The following is a 17,344-nucleotide window of genomic DNA, read 5'->3' on the forward strand; positions in this document are numbered from 1 at the left end:
AGGCTTCATTATTTACTCCTTAATTACTCTAGCCCAGTGCCTCACTCCAGCTCTCTGCTTTGCTCTACACAATTCGGAACTAACCTTTACTAGATCCTCAGAGAAGAAGAGAGCACAAAGCCCCTGTGCCTAGTTGGTGGAGGCTTATGAAGTGGGTTGGCCTCTCTCTGTGTTTTCCTTATCTTAATTAAGTACTGAACAGCTGGGCTTTGCTCTTATCAGTATAGGGATGGTTGTTGTCCAAGCTGTGGGATGCTGTAGTGCACTTTTAATTGCAAAGTTTGTTAAAACGTGTAGCACTCAAGAAAAATAATGTATATTGTTTATCTTGAACTTTTTACACTATGAATGTATGTAATCTGCAATCATGAAGTCACCTGAGAAATACTTTTGTTATTTTTATAGTACATAACGTATGAAAATATGCTATCAGTCATTATGGTTGAATTTTTGTAGTTTAGGAAGAAATTTGTTCCTTTATTCAGCAAGAGTGCATTAAATGGATTAAAAGTGACAGCATTTTTTTTATAACATTAAAATGTCTTTCTATTTCAATTAAAGGCTGTTCTTTTTTAACTTTGTATTCATCAAATTCCCTAAAAATATTCAGCAGCACAACTGTTTCTAACATAGATAAAAATAAGAAATGTTTCTTGAGCACCAAATTAACTTATTAGAAGAATTTTTGAAGGATTGTTTGAAACAGAAGACTGGTGTAATTACTGCTGAAAATTCAATGCTATCATCACAGGAATAAAGTAGATTTAAAGTTTTTTTTTGAAAAAAAACTTTTTGGGGTTGTTCGAAAAACGCAATACCTCTCTCCCCAATCTGGCATGACCAACTCGAATGGTTCCTGTTTCAAATGAAGGCCCTCCTTCTGAAATACGAAATTTGCTGTGATTGGCTAGCTAGGCCAGTGTGTGCTGTGATTGGCTAGCTGAAAGTGAAAGTGAAAGTGACGTGACATTCAGCCAAGTATGGTGACCCATACTCAGAATTTGTGCTCTGCATTTAACCCATCCAAAATGCACACACACAAAGCAGTGAACACACACACACACACACACACTGTGAACACACACCCGGAGCAGTGGGCAGCCATTTATGCTGCAACACCCGGGGAGCAGTTGGGGGTTCAATGCCTTGCTCAAGTCGTGTTATTGCCGGCCCGAGATTCTAAATCACAACCCGAGGGTTAGGATAATCCTGGAAAATATACGTTGTAGTCCAGACGAATAAAATATCTCCTTTTGAATTGGACTTTGAGCTTTGTAACGTTGCAGATCTTTTTTATGCTCAAACTGCAACATTACAGACTAACTAAAATTTAAAAAGTGAAAAAAGCATAATAGCACCCCTTTAAAACTGAAACTGAAATTTTATTACAGTTTGTACTGTATTTTTGGTTAAATAAATGCCTTGGTGAGCAAAACAGACTACTTTCAAAAACATATAATAATAATAATAATAATAATAATAATAAATTCCCAGACCCCAAAATTTGAACTGTATATGGGACTGTTGGCAACAGCAAAGAAAGGGTTGTAAGAACTAAGAATGTTTGAAAAACCCTCTTTGGAAAGAGTCATTTGCGTTGCTTGCTAATGCATTACTTAAAATCTCAGGGCATACTTCAAGTAAATAATGTAGGTCATAGGGGTGCAGCATACAAAAAAGTTTGGGAACTCAGTGTAGTAGCTGTGGCTGGTGCTCCTGCTTATGTGCCATACTTCCATATCTTTTTCAACAGAGCTCCAGGGCCCGAGTTTCTATTCCACTGGGAGGATAATTGGTTTGTTTATGAGTGTAGGGTAACATGTACATTCCTTCTCTTGCTTCACTAAATAAAACACTTATGTGCTTCCTCTCTCCAAAGGCTACAGAAGGATTTCTACCTGATTCAGCAATAGTCCTGCATCCTCAAAGATGACATGCTCGTGATGCCTCTGTAAGTACATTTCCCTTTATTGTAAACACTCTGCAAGATGTAATTATCTGAATGAAGCATGAAGAGCAAAAACACCTCAGAAGATCCTAATCTGGAACTTTTTCTAAGATAGTGTACAGTAAGGTTAACATAAAACAAGACATAATTTATTTGACCAAATTTAATGTAAAATGAGTAATTAAAAACCCTTTAACTGTTCTTTAGTTGTTTTAAAATGACTTTTTAAGGATTTCTAACCAAGCTCTCAAAAGAGAACCCTTTAAAAAGTCTCTGGCACAAAACATGGAACCATCCTGGTGGAAAAGGGATGTGAGATATTTATTATGCATTTTATATGTTTTTTTTGTGAATTTGAGGAAGAGACTAGTCAAAGTTCCACTTCTACCATCTGCTCCATACTAGGGTCCAGGGGCTCTATTTTAACGTTCTAAACGTAAAGTGTAAAGCGCATGGTGCAGGTGCACTCAGGGCGTGTCCAAATCCATTTTTGCTATTTTAACTACGGAAAAATGTTTAGCGCGCCTGGGCGCATGGTTTAAGTGGGTTGTCCCTATTGTCTTAATGAGTAATTGGTGTTTTTGGGCGTAATGTGCAATAAACCAATCGGAGTCTCATCTTCCATTCCTTTAAGAACCAATTGCGCTTGTGCCATGTTGGATTTGATATTTACACAGAATTTGAGCACAAAAATGAGCACAAATGCATTTGCTAATTAAACGACGTGGCGCTGGACATGAAAATGCGATCGGCACTGGACTGAAACTAGCAAACACACATGCGCTGCGCCTTGCGTCGCATTGCACCGGGTGTATTATAGGGCCCTAGCTTTCATTATCAGGAACTCAAGTCATAATGGAGATCTCCAGTCTTCCTGGAGAATCTGCGTTAGGTTTTCCTCCTATTCTCTTTCTTACTCTTTTTGTCTTTTGTTTTTGTCACTCTGGCACTCCTCGCTCTCTATTTATCTGTCTCTGTGACCGCGGACAAAGTCAGGGAGCCTTTCAAGTCAAATCCCTTTATTCTATGTCAGAAATTGAGTGTTCTGAAAAGGAACATTCTGGCAAAGAGAAAGGGCTGAAACTTTCATTGCAGGCATTTGTGGAGTGGCACAGCCTGAGGCTCTTTTTTCCATCCTCAAAAGAAAGCGTATGAGAGCCTGACATATTTAATTGGCTGTTTGTAAGCTAATTAAAGCTTGTATGTTGATGCGTTTGACAAATCACCAGGATCTTTTTAATGTTTCAGACTTCTTCTGAAAATACATTTTGTATGTCGGTGTGTTCTGCAGTCACAGTCATTAGCAAGGATGTATTTTCTTGATTTTTCCAACATAATTGTGATAAATCTCATGAAAAAGGCAGGCATTTCACAGACACATTTCACCCATAACAGCAAGAAAAAATATATAACAAATCAGTAAGATGAGATTTTTTTTTAAAATAATACTTTTATTTAGCAAGAACCCATTAAATTATTATAATTTTTTATTTCAAACAAATGATCAAAGAAAAATGAAAAAGTACTGCTTTTGCCATTTAATTGAGCTTTGCCATCACATAAATAAATTGCATTTTAGAGTATATTAAAATAGAAAACAGTTATTTTAATATGTTTTACAGTAGTTTTGTTCAAATTGATGTTGAAATTGAATTAAGGAGCCCCATCACAGTTTCTCATATCCAATGTAGGTTATTATTATTATTATTATTTTGCGGCAAAAAGGCATTAAAAAAGACCCTACCAAACCATGATGTCTAAAGACTTTAAAAGTGTTCCTAAGTCTTCATTTTCTTTAAGCAAAATAAAAGTTCTTGTTTTGTTTTGTTTTCTTTTGAACTCTAGGCTAAATGTGACTTGTGTGGGTTTTTAAATAGTCATCCTCCACCTTCTGGAGTTGTCTTTCGTTTGCAGAGGAACACATTGTTTGTCTGAGGATTGATAACGCACACCTGGATGTTGAGCGCTGAGGCTACTTTCCCACTCACCAGGTTCTCTGAAGGGCCAGTCAGGGTTCCAACCTTCTCAGTCCCCAAACACTTTGTAAATATTGCACTTCCTTTCTCCTGTACTATATGTGTATTTTTACTTTATATTGCACCTTCTCCCAAAACTATATTTAATCCTGCTAAATGACATAATTTTAGCGGCTGGTCTCAATCATTATGCCTTTCTAAAAAAAGAGGCTTTTTTTTGTTTGTTTATGGTGTTCTGTTCCTGTTTAGTGAGGCCAGGAGCCACTGTGTTGTTTTAATTTCGACCCACTGTTGTTTGCCGACATTCAGTTCAGAAAGACAATGAGCCGGAAGAAAACAAGCCCTTTTACGATATGAATAGAGTAGGAACTAGAATGGGACTCCTCATCTGTAAGCTCGCTTTTAAGGGTCTGTTCCCCCTTGGCCGAATTAAAGACGTGCCATTATGCTTGGCAAATTACTACACGCTCTTTGTGGTCCAGCCATGGTACATTAGTGTGCCTTAAGATGGTCTGGCTGTGCCCATTCACCTAACAAAGAGAGGTCCCCCTGGCAGATCCTTGGCTGGTCACACAGAGGGGCCATTCACACCAGGCAGAAGGGGCCGTACGGTAGAGAGCTCGGCCACAAGGCAGCCATGACAAAATTCACTAAAGTATTGCTTGCAGACCAGCCGTTTCCTCAAATGCAAACCAATTAAGTTTGATTTGACAACACTCTAGGCAAAGAAGCAGAACATCTGTGTAGAGTTGGAATATCTTAACAGAACTAGCCATGCTTGTGATGTTTTTGGTCTCTGTGGAAGAGAAGAGGTGGTGTTGCATTTTTGGGTTCCAGCTTTGTGGGTTTTGGAATTTAGGGGCATAATATTGTAGCTGGACCCAATTACAACGGGAAGAATTAGGTACCTCCCAGTGGATTCTTAGCACACATTGATTTGTTGAAGGTTTAAGGACTATGGCAATTAATCAAACTCATTGTTTTAATGGCTCTCATTCTCATGGCGTAATCACATACATTTTAATTCAGTGCTCAAACTAATTTATTTGTATGACAGGATGCAACCGTTCACTGCTACATGGAGTCTCATAAATCAACCTAACTAAACAACGATGAAGACAAGCTTGTTATTGTACATTAAGCTACATAGTCTAAAAGTATAAAGGATCCTAGCTGGAGAACCGCCGTTATTAAAGCAGTTTTTAGGCATTCTCTTAAATTGTTTTCTCTTATGAGTCCAGCTCCTTTTCTCAACATAAATTAGTAACAGGGAGTGATGATAGGGTCCGAGAGCCTATAAATTGTGTGTTGCTCTCAGGGTCATTAAGCCATGTGGTCTGGGCCCACTGGATCTTTTATCATCCGCCTTGGATCAGCGGCTATAAAACGGTGGCTAACGTTGTGTGTTTATTTCCCCATAACAAAAGATTAGCTGTCTACAGCTCATGAGTTCAGCTAATGCTTCTTGGCACTCGAGCAGCCGTGGAAACATAAATCGAATCCCCAATTTTTGTTCTCTTCTCATTGCGCTCACCTTTCTCTGCCCTTCTCTCACTGTCTCTCTCCCCCTATGACTTTCAACTGATTTACTCCGTCTCCAGTCTCAACCTCAGACAGCAGGCCCACGCGCTGACCAAAGTCCATTTGCTGACCGTCTGATGCATATTGCTCACAAAATTGGCAAGAGCTGGTAGTAATCCGATACTATTCCAGCTATGTTACAAGGTAGTGGGTTGATGCAGTTGAGTTTGTGAGGACTAATCACATGATATGATAACCTTGATCTGAATCTGGACAATTCAAACTGGACCCAATTTTATGGCGATGCTCAAAAATCTGTGGGTGCATCTGTCTTCATTAAGTTGATGGCTTTCTTTGTTTTAGATCAAATTATTCTGCTCTTATTCAGCAGAGCACATGATTGTCTGATAAGCATATTAATCCAGAGAATAGCGAGAGTAGTTCGGAGACTTTGGAGACAATGATATTTCTGAGCATGTCTGTGCATGTGTTTTTTCCATGTTCAGTGGAGAAATCACTCAGACATTGTGAAATGTTTTCTAAGATGTATGTGGATGTGTGGGGCTGAGGGAAAGGATAGAGATAGGCCTCCAGTGGAAGCTTCCTGGAATGATTTGCTGCTGTGGTGGAGGGTTGGAGGGGCGGGGGTGGCTTACTTTCTGGGTCATGATTCAGAAGTTAAACTCCAGAGGGATCTGCACTGTGAGGGAAAAGATTTCAGGCTTAGAAAATGACATTCACGTTTCACATTTTTCTAAAAGTCTTTTGCAGTTGCTGAAACATCTCTTGTGCTTGCCACATGTTTTTACTGTTTGGAATAGGGGTGGACATAGTGTGTGACATACTGTACCCCCCTCAAAATTACTTAATAGGACAAAAGAAAAACTGTCTTTAGATTTTATTGAATTAATTTGAATACAGTATGTTCCTCCTGGATTAGTTTATTTAATTATCAGTATGATTTGAATAGGCTTACTAGCATGCAATTATAAACAACAACAAATAATTAATTTGGCGTGTTATGTAGTATGGGATATGAACATTGTACAGTTGATCTATAATTTTAAATCACATTTGAATGAAATGTATTGATTTAGTGGTAAGGATTATGAGTTTTGCTTTAAAATAAAAAAAATCTTAACTTCACAGGACATAATATTAAAATATTATGACTTATTTTAAATACTCAACTTTAAATGGACAGTTCCCCCAAAAGGAAAATTGTCATCATTTACTCACATTCATGTTGTTCCAAACCTGTGACTGACTTTCCTCTGTGCTCTCAGAAAAAAATGTTCAAAAACAGCTTGTCACTGAGACAGTAAACTTAAAGGGACAATATTTCTACCTTATTTGCCCCAAATGGTTAATTGGGTTCCTTTTGGGTACATCTCACTACTTTAAGGTACTAATATGCAACTTAAAGGGGTAGAAGTACAGAGTTATCCCTTTAAGGGTAATATGCAGTGGCAAGCTGCATTTGCACAAGATATTTCAATTTTTTTTTGTTTATTTTTTTGGGCTCATACAATGAAAGTCTGTGGGATACAATGTTTTTTGGACAATAAACTCCTACTGATTTTTTTTCTTTTCTTTTGAGTTCCACAGAACATAGACAGTCAAACATTTATAATGACATTCATTTTTGGGTGAACCAACTTTTCGACTTATTATCTGCTCAGCAGCAGTTTGGAGTTACAATACAGAACACATTTAGTTTAGTTTTTTTTTTTTTTAAATATTGCTACCCTTGGTGTCTTCGATCTTTTCAGCGGTGCCTTGCAGTGTAATTTGTCTCACGGCTATTTTCATCAACACTGCACATGGTGACTTTCAGTCTGTGGCAGTGGGGTTTGTTTTTTTAGAGTTCAAAAACTGTTAACTTGACATGCCACTGTTAAAACTGTTGGCCAGAGTTGTCTGTATTACTCCCGTTAAGAAGGACGTTGTTCTTCATACTACTTCTGAAATGGTCAATACCATGCATTGCAATTTATGTTAGGGACTGTTTGGTGTATTTGGAGGTCTTTGCCATGTTAGACTTTTTTCATTCCATAATTTTGATTAATTTCTACACTGTTTAAAACTGAAGTGTACTAAAGTGTGTGAAGACAAAACCAGTCATTAAAATAGGGAATTACATGATTAGTGAACGATTTCCCTAACACAAATTTCATTTTAGGTTGAAAATGTGAATATGCCATGTTGACCAACAGAAAGCTTCTCAGTCTGAAAGTGACTTCTGTGAGTTTTGCTTCATACATTGCTACACTATTGATAATAACCATTTCACTATGTTTTCTCAGAACACAAGCAACCAAACTCACTCAGCAGTATAATCAGCACTGTGTTCAATTCTACTCTCAGGAAACCCCATGCACAGTTCTTAGAAAATGTGGGAAAAACAGACCGAAACTAGCCATCAATTACTTGCACAATTGTGTTTTTCTGTTTAATGATTCAGGACGGGGATTAGAGCAACCAGTCGGTCCTTTACCCAATTATAGACCTGGCCTCTCCTGTACACTGTGATCCTTGCTTTGGAAGACGTCCAGCGGCTTGCGTTCAATCTCTTTGATAAAGATGAAAAAAGAAGGAAGCAGCAGGAGACAATGGGCTGTATCCTGTTATTTTAGTATCCTAATGAAAATGCCACTTAAGATCTCTTTTAATTTCAGATAAGAGGAAAAGATTGGAATTTAAATAAGTGGATTATATTCCTCATTTATAGTCCACTTCATGATTTGTGTCTCTCTCTGTTACACCTGAAGCATAATGGCTCTGATTAACACTGCCTCTATATGTATTCAGTCACAGCCCCATATTCACAGCCACAGTGGGAAATTGAAAATGTTTACCTTGTTCACCTGTAGAGCTCACACTTGGTATGATAGGTGCTCATCGAGGCATTGTTTCAGAAATTGGAATGATAATGAATAATCCCTCTGGCAGTCGTGAAGCCCCATTAGTCAAAGCAAAGGCTTCTAATACAGACGGTCTTCCCCAAATCTATTTTCATTAGGAGCTTTTTGAAGTAGTCAGCCTCAAACACTGCAAACAGGTAGGACATGTCTATCTCTGTGAAGAGAGCTTCAGCACAAAAGGGAGGCGAGTCTTCACTGAGATTCTGATCTGAGGGCAATTCTTCCTTTTGTTCTTGAAGTGTGGCATACACAAGCAGATCTTTTATATTTTGAGACAATGAATGCAATGCATCTGATTGCATTCTAGTGCCTTTAGACTTTTTTGGGGGGGGGGGGGGGATCAAGGAGTTTGTGCTGCAGTCATTATACATTTCCTTCTCCATTTTACTGAAATTAAAAACAAACTTCAACCAAAGAATTGTATGGATCACAGTGACACAGTGAGAGTGTTCATTTGAAACAGAGAAGCATGATTTCACTCAACTATTACTGCAAGTTAATAGCACTTAATAGACAAAAGTTATGTGATACTAAGACGATATGTGCAGCATGCTGTTTATTTTGAAAAGCAATAACTGTGCACATGCCAATGGAGGGATATGCTTGATAAAGTTTCTAGTTTTTAATGTTTTAAATGTTAAAATGGTTTTAATGTAATATTCAGAATTTTTTTTTTTTTTAATGAACTCATATGAAAAGTATTTTTTTAAGTTATTCTCAAATTAAAGGACTCCTTTGGTTTTACAATGTGATGCTTGCCCCCTGTATAATAGTTAATGAGTAGTGTTGATTAAGATATTTTCTTCAATCATTTATATGGTCAAACTGTAATCTATATTTTTACTTTTTTCAAAAATGTGAGTGGTGCTTGGAAGTGGAACTTGCCGCCATGGTACTTGCTGTTGATTGGCTGGGCATTGCTATGTTTTTTTGTTTTTTTTTTATGTGTTGCTATGCAGTTGCTAGGGTGTTCTGGGTTGTTGCTAGGTGGTTGATTTTTTTTTATTCTTTTGTCTACCAGGAAAATATGATGAGTCTGATCATTTACAAAAATAATGGTACACCTCTCTGTACTAATTGGGGTTTTATTCACACATGTACCACAAATGGTGCAGAGGTTTAATACCTAGAGGTTTAGAACAAACAATGTGAGCACTAATTATGTCATCCACCACATCTTGTAACCACATCATTTAAAACTAAGTTTTATTTTAAGCAGTTCTAATTTTTTTTGCGGGTCAGAGGTTAATAGAATGTGTTGATTCTTTTTTTACATTGAAAACAAGATACAGTCAAAACAATTCCCCATAAACAACATAAAACATGAAGATAAAAGTAAAAAGCAGTCTACATGATAATACTCAAAAACAAATAACACTGGATTTTGTTTGTCTGTTTTACACTTGGCCTTATTGTTCATCTATAATTTATATCTTGGTTTAGATAAATCTTTCTGCAGTCATTTGTTCACATTCTGTATCCATGCTTGTAAACATAGAAAAATAATTAGTCACTTATCAAAAATTTCATTTTACAAAGTGAACTTGTGTTGAGTTAGATTTTCAAGTGCATACTGATTTTATCCTCACATACAATACACACACTGTATGGGTGTGTGTGTGTGAGTGTATGTGTGTATGTACAGTACATATAGGACTAAATTTTATTTTAGTATCCATAATAAGTGGGTATTACATATCATATAAGGATTCTGTCAGAACAGGTTTGCTAAAACAATGCAACTATTGGCTAACATTATATCTCTACAACAATTTTCTAGAAAATGAAATTTCTTTTAAAGGAAAAGCAAGTTATATTTCCTTTATTTGATGACATTTTTATTGGAATAAACATGCACCAATGAATCATCTGGTTAAAAATCTAAATGTGAAATTGATAAATGGAACATCAAAATGTGAAGTAATAAAAAATCAAAGAGTTTAGTTTAAAAACATTAAACCTGAAATGAAGTAACTCCAAAATCTACTGCTGCCTGTTTTTTAATCTTACAAAGGGAAAGATTTAATGATAATTCTAACAAGCTTGTCCAATGTCAGTTCTGTTATTCTATTTAAAGCCTGTTATGATTATCAGCTGCTTCTCATTTCTTGGTACAAAGCCCAGTCATGCTTCGGGACTTTGGTAACAAGAAATCATGTAGTGAAGTCGTATACCAATTAAAAAGGAATTCAGTGAGTGATTTTTTTTTTCTCCTAATTAAACTGAACTATAGTAAATTGTGATTTACTTTCCATCCAAGTTACGGTAGCAGCAGCTGCCAATAAAGACACAACAAAGACATGTTATTTCTTGTCAAATAAATTTAAATTTGTTCTCTGCTTTAAAAAATACCAAAAATGACAAGCTTTGCATTATATGTGGCCTCCTAAGAATTATTGATTCTCAAAGTGCTGTTCATATATATATATATATTTTTTGGAAATGCTGAGTTAAATTACACATAATTAAGATGCTCCTAACAAACTGACAACTTAACTAATTTGTAATTTTTCCAGCAAAATTACATAAACCCCCCTAAGGACCATACCATAATGACAATTATGCCTTTGATGGACTACTGCAGTTGGTTGGGTTGTCAGACGTATATGTAGAGTTTGTAAATGACAGCTGCTAAACAAAGATAAAGATTCCTAATGTTCTTCACGGATGAATTAACCACATAGCTGGATGGTTCTTCACAAATTACTTGCTCGCAAAAAAAACAAACAAAAAAACTCAGTATTAATTATTCCACCTTTATGTTTTCATACCGCCTGTCTCTTTCTTTTGCATTCTTTCATTTGGCTGAGCAGAAAAGACCTGTCCAAACTACATAAATCCTCTGACAATGTACCTGTCTGACTGTTTTTATTTAACTGCCACGTAAAATATTACCCTGCCTGGGAGAGCTGTTGTTCACCTAAAGTGTTTTAGCCCCTCTTCACTGAGATTTCAACATTGAGTGGAGCTTTTCAGGTGTCAGTGGTTAGTGGTGAACCTCAAACTGTCTATGAAGAACGGTGCCTGTAAGTGCAGGAAAAACAAGAACAAACATTCCATTGAAAATATGAAAAATGTTTTTATGCTTGGTTAAATGTTTTTTCAACCAGTTGGGATTTTCACAGTGCAGTGTTAAACATATGCTCCTTTCAATCATTGACTCTTAAGTTATACTCTTAAGTAATATTTAAATATATAAAAGCATACTTCACCCAAAAATTAATTTATCATTATTTTCTTACCTTCATGATTTTCTGAACCTGTGTGCTATTATATTTTTCTGAGAAACAAGAAATAGAAGAATTTACAAAAAATCATTACACATCTTTTACCATACAGTGGGCATTAGTTATGACCATATCTGTTATTCTCTAAAAAGAAAATGCCAAAAATATACTCTATATTCAGTTGCACAATAGCTTTTTGTGAGGAAAATAGACAAAATAAGTAATTATTCTATGAAAACCAGGTCAAAAATACTCAGTGATGCCGCATGCCATTGGTTTTCAGATGTGCCGCAACCAAACATGGAATGTATATGTGGAATGGAATGGAGAATTTTCAGTCTTTTCCTCGTGCAAAGCCATCTTCGGCTATTGAAGGCTTGGAATGTAGGATCCAAGTAGTATGGGCTACATTGATGGTGCTTTAACAGTGAATAATGTGCTTTCTGGAGCTCTCGCTGGAGAAATGTTCCTTTGTTGTGCACTGAAAAAACATAGCATACAGGGTTGATATGACATGGGTGAGTAAATCATGACAGATTTTTAAGGAGTGAACCATTTCACCCTTATTTATTTAGTGCTTTTTACAGTACAGATTGTGTCAAAGCAGCTTTACAGTGTCAAACAGGAAAATAGTTTGTCAATAATGCAAGTGGACAATAACAAACAGACAATTTTTCAGTAAATGTCAGTTCATTGATGATTTACTGATGTCATCATCCAGTTCATTTCTCTTCCAACGGTGTCTTTGCAATCAAGCTGAAAAATTGTTTAAGTGTCCATAACTAAGCAAGCCAAAGGCAACAGTGGCAAGGAACCAAAACTCTATCGGTGACAGAAATGGAGAAAAAACTTTGGGAGAAAGCTCAGTCAGGGGGGGCAGTTCTCCTCTGGTCAGACAAAACCAGCATGATGTGGTTTAATTCCAGGCTGCAACACAGGTCAGATACAGAGGACTTGTCTGGTTCTTATGGTCTTGTCCCGATGGCCGTTTAGTTGAAGAGGTCTTCGGAGGGGATCTCATCTGGGGCTCATCTAGTTGACATGGTCTCCACTGACTTTCAGGCTATAGAGGTTGTCTCTAGCTGCTGATCCACCATCTGGTCTGGATATGGACTGGATCTAGGTGGCTACTGTGGGTGACTTTGGAATAAGAGTGAAACAGAATAATATTAGCATAGATGCCATTCTTCTTACGATGTAGCGAGCACATCAGGTTTTATGGGAAGTGTTCCTGGTTCTGATTGACCTAATTCATACAGCCTAAAGGCCCATTCACACCAAGAACGTTAACTATAAAGATAACTATATTAGCGTCCACACCAGCGGAGAGTTTCATCTGTTTATTCCAAGCCCACACTTGTCTGCTATGGAAGCATATGGGTAGCAATATTAAATTTGGAATGTAATATGCAAAATGGCAATGCAATATGTAAAATGGCAATGCATTTCTGTATTTACATTTACATTTTCCAATACATCTGTGCAACGTTTGGTGCAAAATGAAAATGAAATTACATAATTTTCATTTGCCATTTCATACACTAGTTTTAATATGTAAAATGAATATGATATGTGTTACATGTTAAAGCAAAAACTGTGGCAAAATTATCATTCAAATGTTATTTTTCTTAATTGCATTTACACTCACAGTCAAGACACTTACGATTGCATTTTCATTCTGTGTCCTGCAATAAATGTAGCAAAAGTCAAAAGGGTACGAGTGGGCGCGGGTCTCCAAAAATGGACCCGTGCAGGACTCTATTCCACCCCCTACCTCCACGTCAATCACTGCGTGAACAAAGTGAGCCTTGCAAAAGGTCAAGAGACTCGAGACTCAAGAGGATTCAAGTGAGGGATTTCCTGTTTAGAATTCAATAACGAGAAATTGTAAAATGGCTCATTCATTCATTTTTATAAATATTTTTATTTTTATTAGTTTTCGGCTCGATATCTCATTTTGTTGTTTGGGGTTTACAAATCGGTTTATGGCTTCAATATTTCATGCGCACTTGTGGGAGGCGCTGAAATGCTGCTTTCATCTGATTGGTCGAATCGCTCCGCCTTCAGCTCGGTCTTTTCATTCTTTCAGGCAGAATAAGAGTCTTATAAGAGTAATGTTTGAAACCACCCTCATTGTTAATAAGCATAATATTTGAATCAGATGAAACAAATTTATAGATTTAAAACCCAGTCCTGAACCGAGAGAACCATGTTCTGCAGAGTTCAGCTCCAACACACTTGCTTGGACATTGGTACTGATCCTGAAGTCCTTGCTTAGCTTAGGTGTGTTTATTTGGGGTTGCTAAACTTTGCAGGACACTGGCCTTCCAGTAGCAGGACTGAGAGCCCTGACATTAGCTCTTTACATTATTTGCATGTGATTTATCAACACCGAGTACATCTTAAAATATACAGCTCATGAAAAAAAAGTTCAAGATGGACAAACAATAAATGCATAAACCAGTGTGAATAAACAATATCTTAAAATAAATTTGGAGGTAGGTTGAAAAAGCCAGAACGGGAAGTTTTAAGTAATTGTACAGCTGGAAGAGTGAATTTTATTCTTGTACAATGATATTGCATATTCATGGCAGTACACATGAAATTCATGTATTTATTTGTCATTTAAACTGATATAAACAGAAATCCTGTCACCCCCTCTAGTGGACATTAAGTATTACGGCCTTCATTGCTCAGATAACAAAAATCACTAGGATTTTTTGGGAAGGTAAGTCTGACCAGTTATACAGCAACGCGAGTCACTAGGTCTGAAGATCTGAGCTGAATTTGGTCAAACATTAAAGTTTTAGTCAGTGCCAATTACTCTCAAAATAAATAATAATAATGTTCAAATATATGTTGGCTTTCTCAAGCCCAACAGAGATGAATAAGAAGAGGAACATCATTTAATTTAGTATGCAATAAAACTAATATTACTGATTTATTTCATAAATTTAACTATATTAATTTTCACAATGATTTATTAATGTCACACACATATACCTAGTGCTTTTAAACTTAAAAGACGAGAGTGGTAAATGTTACAGACATATTATCATGGAACTGTTCAGTCTTTTATTAATTTTTATTTCCACTTCACTTTTATCCAAGGAGACAGAAATAACTATTTGCACTGTATTTATCAGTGGGACAATATTCATACAATACTATAAGTTAGAAATAATTTAAATGGGTCACTTGCAAGTCGCAGAAGCACGAATTATGTGCCCAGCAACATCTGATTCAAATATTATGCTAATTAACAGTGAGCGGTGGTTTCAGACATTACAGTGCTGCTCTCCTACTGACTCTTATTATTATTGACGGGTTGAGTTGTTATTTTACCCAAAAGATTGGCAGCATTGTTTGAAAACGAGAAATATTTTTGAGTTTGTCCAGTGTCTGTCACACAATACAGTGTCTCAGAGTAATGCTGTTACAGTTTTCATTTTATAGATTGTTCTGTGTGCGTGTGAATACAATCACTGGCAAACCACAGGAAGGTGTGTGAGTGTGTGTATGTGTGTTTGTTTGTTTGTGCATCTGTGCTTGTGGATGTATACTTGGCTTAGAGCTGCAGATCAATTCACTGTTCCTCAGCAGGGATCAGGAGGGGACAAGAAGAAAGCCAGAGAGTGAAAGACCAAAAAAGACTGGGCTTCTGAATGAAAAAATGAAAGGAGCCAAAGCATTCTTAGAAGGTGGAGGTTCTCAAAGAGCCTTGTGCTCTCATACAGCGGCTTCTTAAAAATAAAGCGAGCAGAGAGGAAGGTCAGAAAGGGAGGCACAGCAGCCATTTCTACTGCTACTGATCCATATAGAGAAGACTGCTCACGAATTTTATCTATCTTTCTCATAGGGTAGGAATGTTGACCACTCATTTAAAATCTACTATCCTTTCAAAGAGCCAGCATATTTAGTAATTAGCTCTAGCATTAGGCTGATCATCTTTGGAAAGTTTATGTTACAGCCATAAGGGCCTGATTTTATATCAAATGTTTTATAATACAGAGGCAAGACTGTGTATGAAATTACCAGAATCTAAAATTATGTTGGTCCACCTGCAACAGCATTTATCCCACATAAATCAGCATAATCTTTTCAGTGGGGCTGGCCAGCATGTTTGCAGATCTTGATTAATTATTTGGACAGTGTTTGTCTTTCATCATATTTTCAGTATTCTGCACATTATCGTACTTTGATGATTAGATTAAGTAAGTGGTTTTTAGACTTTTGGGAAAGACAGATTAAATGGTTTCCACTCGGCAGGAAATGTTATAATCCCCTCCAGCATTTCTCATGCTCCCAGCTGATGGAAAATGATGAATGTTTAATACTTTAAAAGTGATCTATTGGACTGTGGTTTTGCTTCGGGACCCAAATTTTACATTGAATGACCAGTAGTGGATCAACCAAAATAGTTTATTGTGCCTTTTAAACAAATGTTCAAAATAAAACGTTTTATTCACTACTGTTCGAAAGTTTGGTTGTAAGATTAAAAATAAAAAGAAAAGAAAGAATTTAATTTTTTATTTTTAAAGAAGTCTCTTATACTCACTTAGGCTTTAATTATTAGAACAAAAATACAGTACAAACAGTAATATCGTAAAATATAACAATTTAAATAACACTTTCCTATTTGTGTGTGTGTGTATATATGTATATATATATATATATATATATATATATATATTATAATTTAAGATGTAATTTATTTCTGTGATGCAGTAGCCATTACTCCAGTCAGTATAACATGATCCTTCAGAAATCATTCTAAAATGCTGATTTGGAGCTTAAATATAATTTGATTTTATCAGTGTTGAAAACCGTTATGCCACTTAATTTTTTTTTTTTTGGAAACCGGATTCTTTGATTAATAGATAGTTCCAAAAAAATCATTTATTTGGAATATAAATAATGAGAAATGTCTTTACTGACACTTTTGATTTGATTTGATTAATTTTCTTTAATTTTCTCTATATTTTTATTTTAAATTACTGATGTCAAACCTTTGAACAGTATTGTATTTTATTAACATCACTTTATCTTCATTCAGAACTTGCAAGTGATACAATAGATTTTCACTTTTACCATTTACCAACAAATGAAAGGTTCACTTTGGTGGCACCGCCTTCTCCTCCACCATCTGGAGGGAGATTTTATCAAAGCTGATGGTGATGACTAATGAAAGCTCTTAGACTAAATGAAATAAGCAGATTTGAGAGGCTGAGGTTTGGAGCCTCTGCCCGCCTACAGCTTCATGCTCATTCCTGATCAATGTAGCCTGACAAAAAGCCTTGCAAAGACAAGCGTCCATGCTTTATCATAATGTCATCTACTTGCTCCTCACTTTACCATGTTGTATCAAGATATTTTAGATGAATTTGCTCAGTTTGTAGCGCACAATACTTACAATACATTTGTGGATTCGGTTCTCTGTTAATACTGATATAATTTGAATGCACTATGTACATAAACCTGCACACAAAATGTTCTCGTCAGTGACACTTCACTTTTGATGCATTGGTATGAAAAATATTAGAATTTATGTTCTGTTAGTGTTTCACTTGGACTTTGAGGAGGTTTATTTTCCAACTGTGATGTCTCAGTAGTAATGGTATTAGAAGTATCAACAAGCAGCTGTGATAGAGACAGGAACGAATCTTGTGTGACTATTTGTAGCTTTGCCCATTAGCTCCCCATCAGCTAATTACTGAGCCATGTTTCCATCATTCTTTTCCCGCAGTG

General features: G+C 36.3%; 1 protein-coding gene across 3 annotated transcripts in view; it reads left to right on the plus strand.

The window, feature by feature from the left end:
- LOC113053062 (semaphorin-5B-like) overlaps positions 1-17,344 on the plus strand; it is a 129,752-nt gene that overhangs the window by 21,932 nt on the left and 90,476 nt on the right. For all 3 annotated transcript variants that reach the window (XM_026217719.1, XM_026217718.1, XM_026217720.1), the window contains exon 2: positions 1,880-1,951. The gene's annotated coding sequence lies outside the window, so the exon portion shown is untranslated. The remainder of the gene's footprint in view (positions 1-1,879; positions 1,952-17,344) is intronic.

This window comes from Carassius auratus, chromosome 34, assembly GCF_003368295.1.
Source record: "Carassius auratus strain Wakin chromosome 34, ASM336829v1, whole genome shotgun sequence".
Classification (NCBI taxonomy): Eukaryota; Metazoa; Chordata; class Actinopteri; order Cypriniformes; family Cyprinidae; genus Carassius; species Carassius auratus.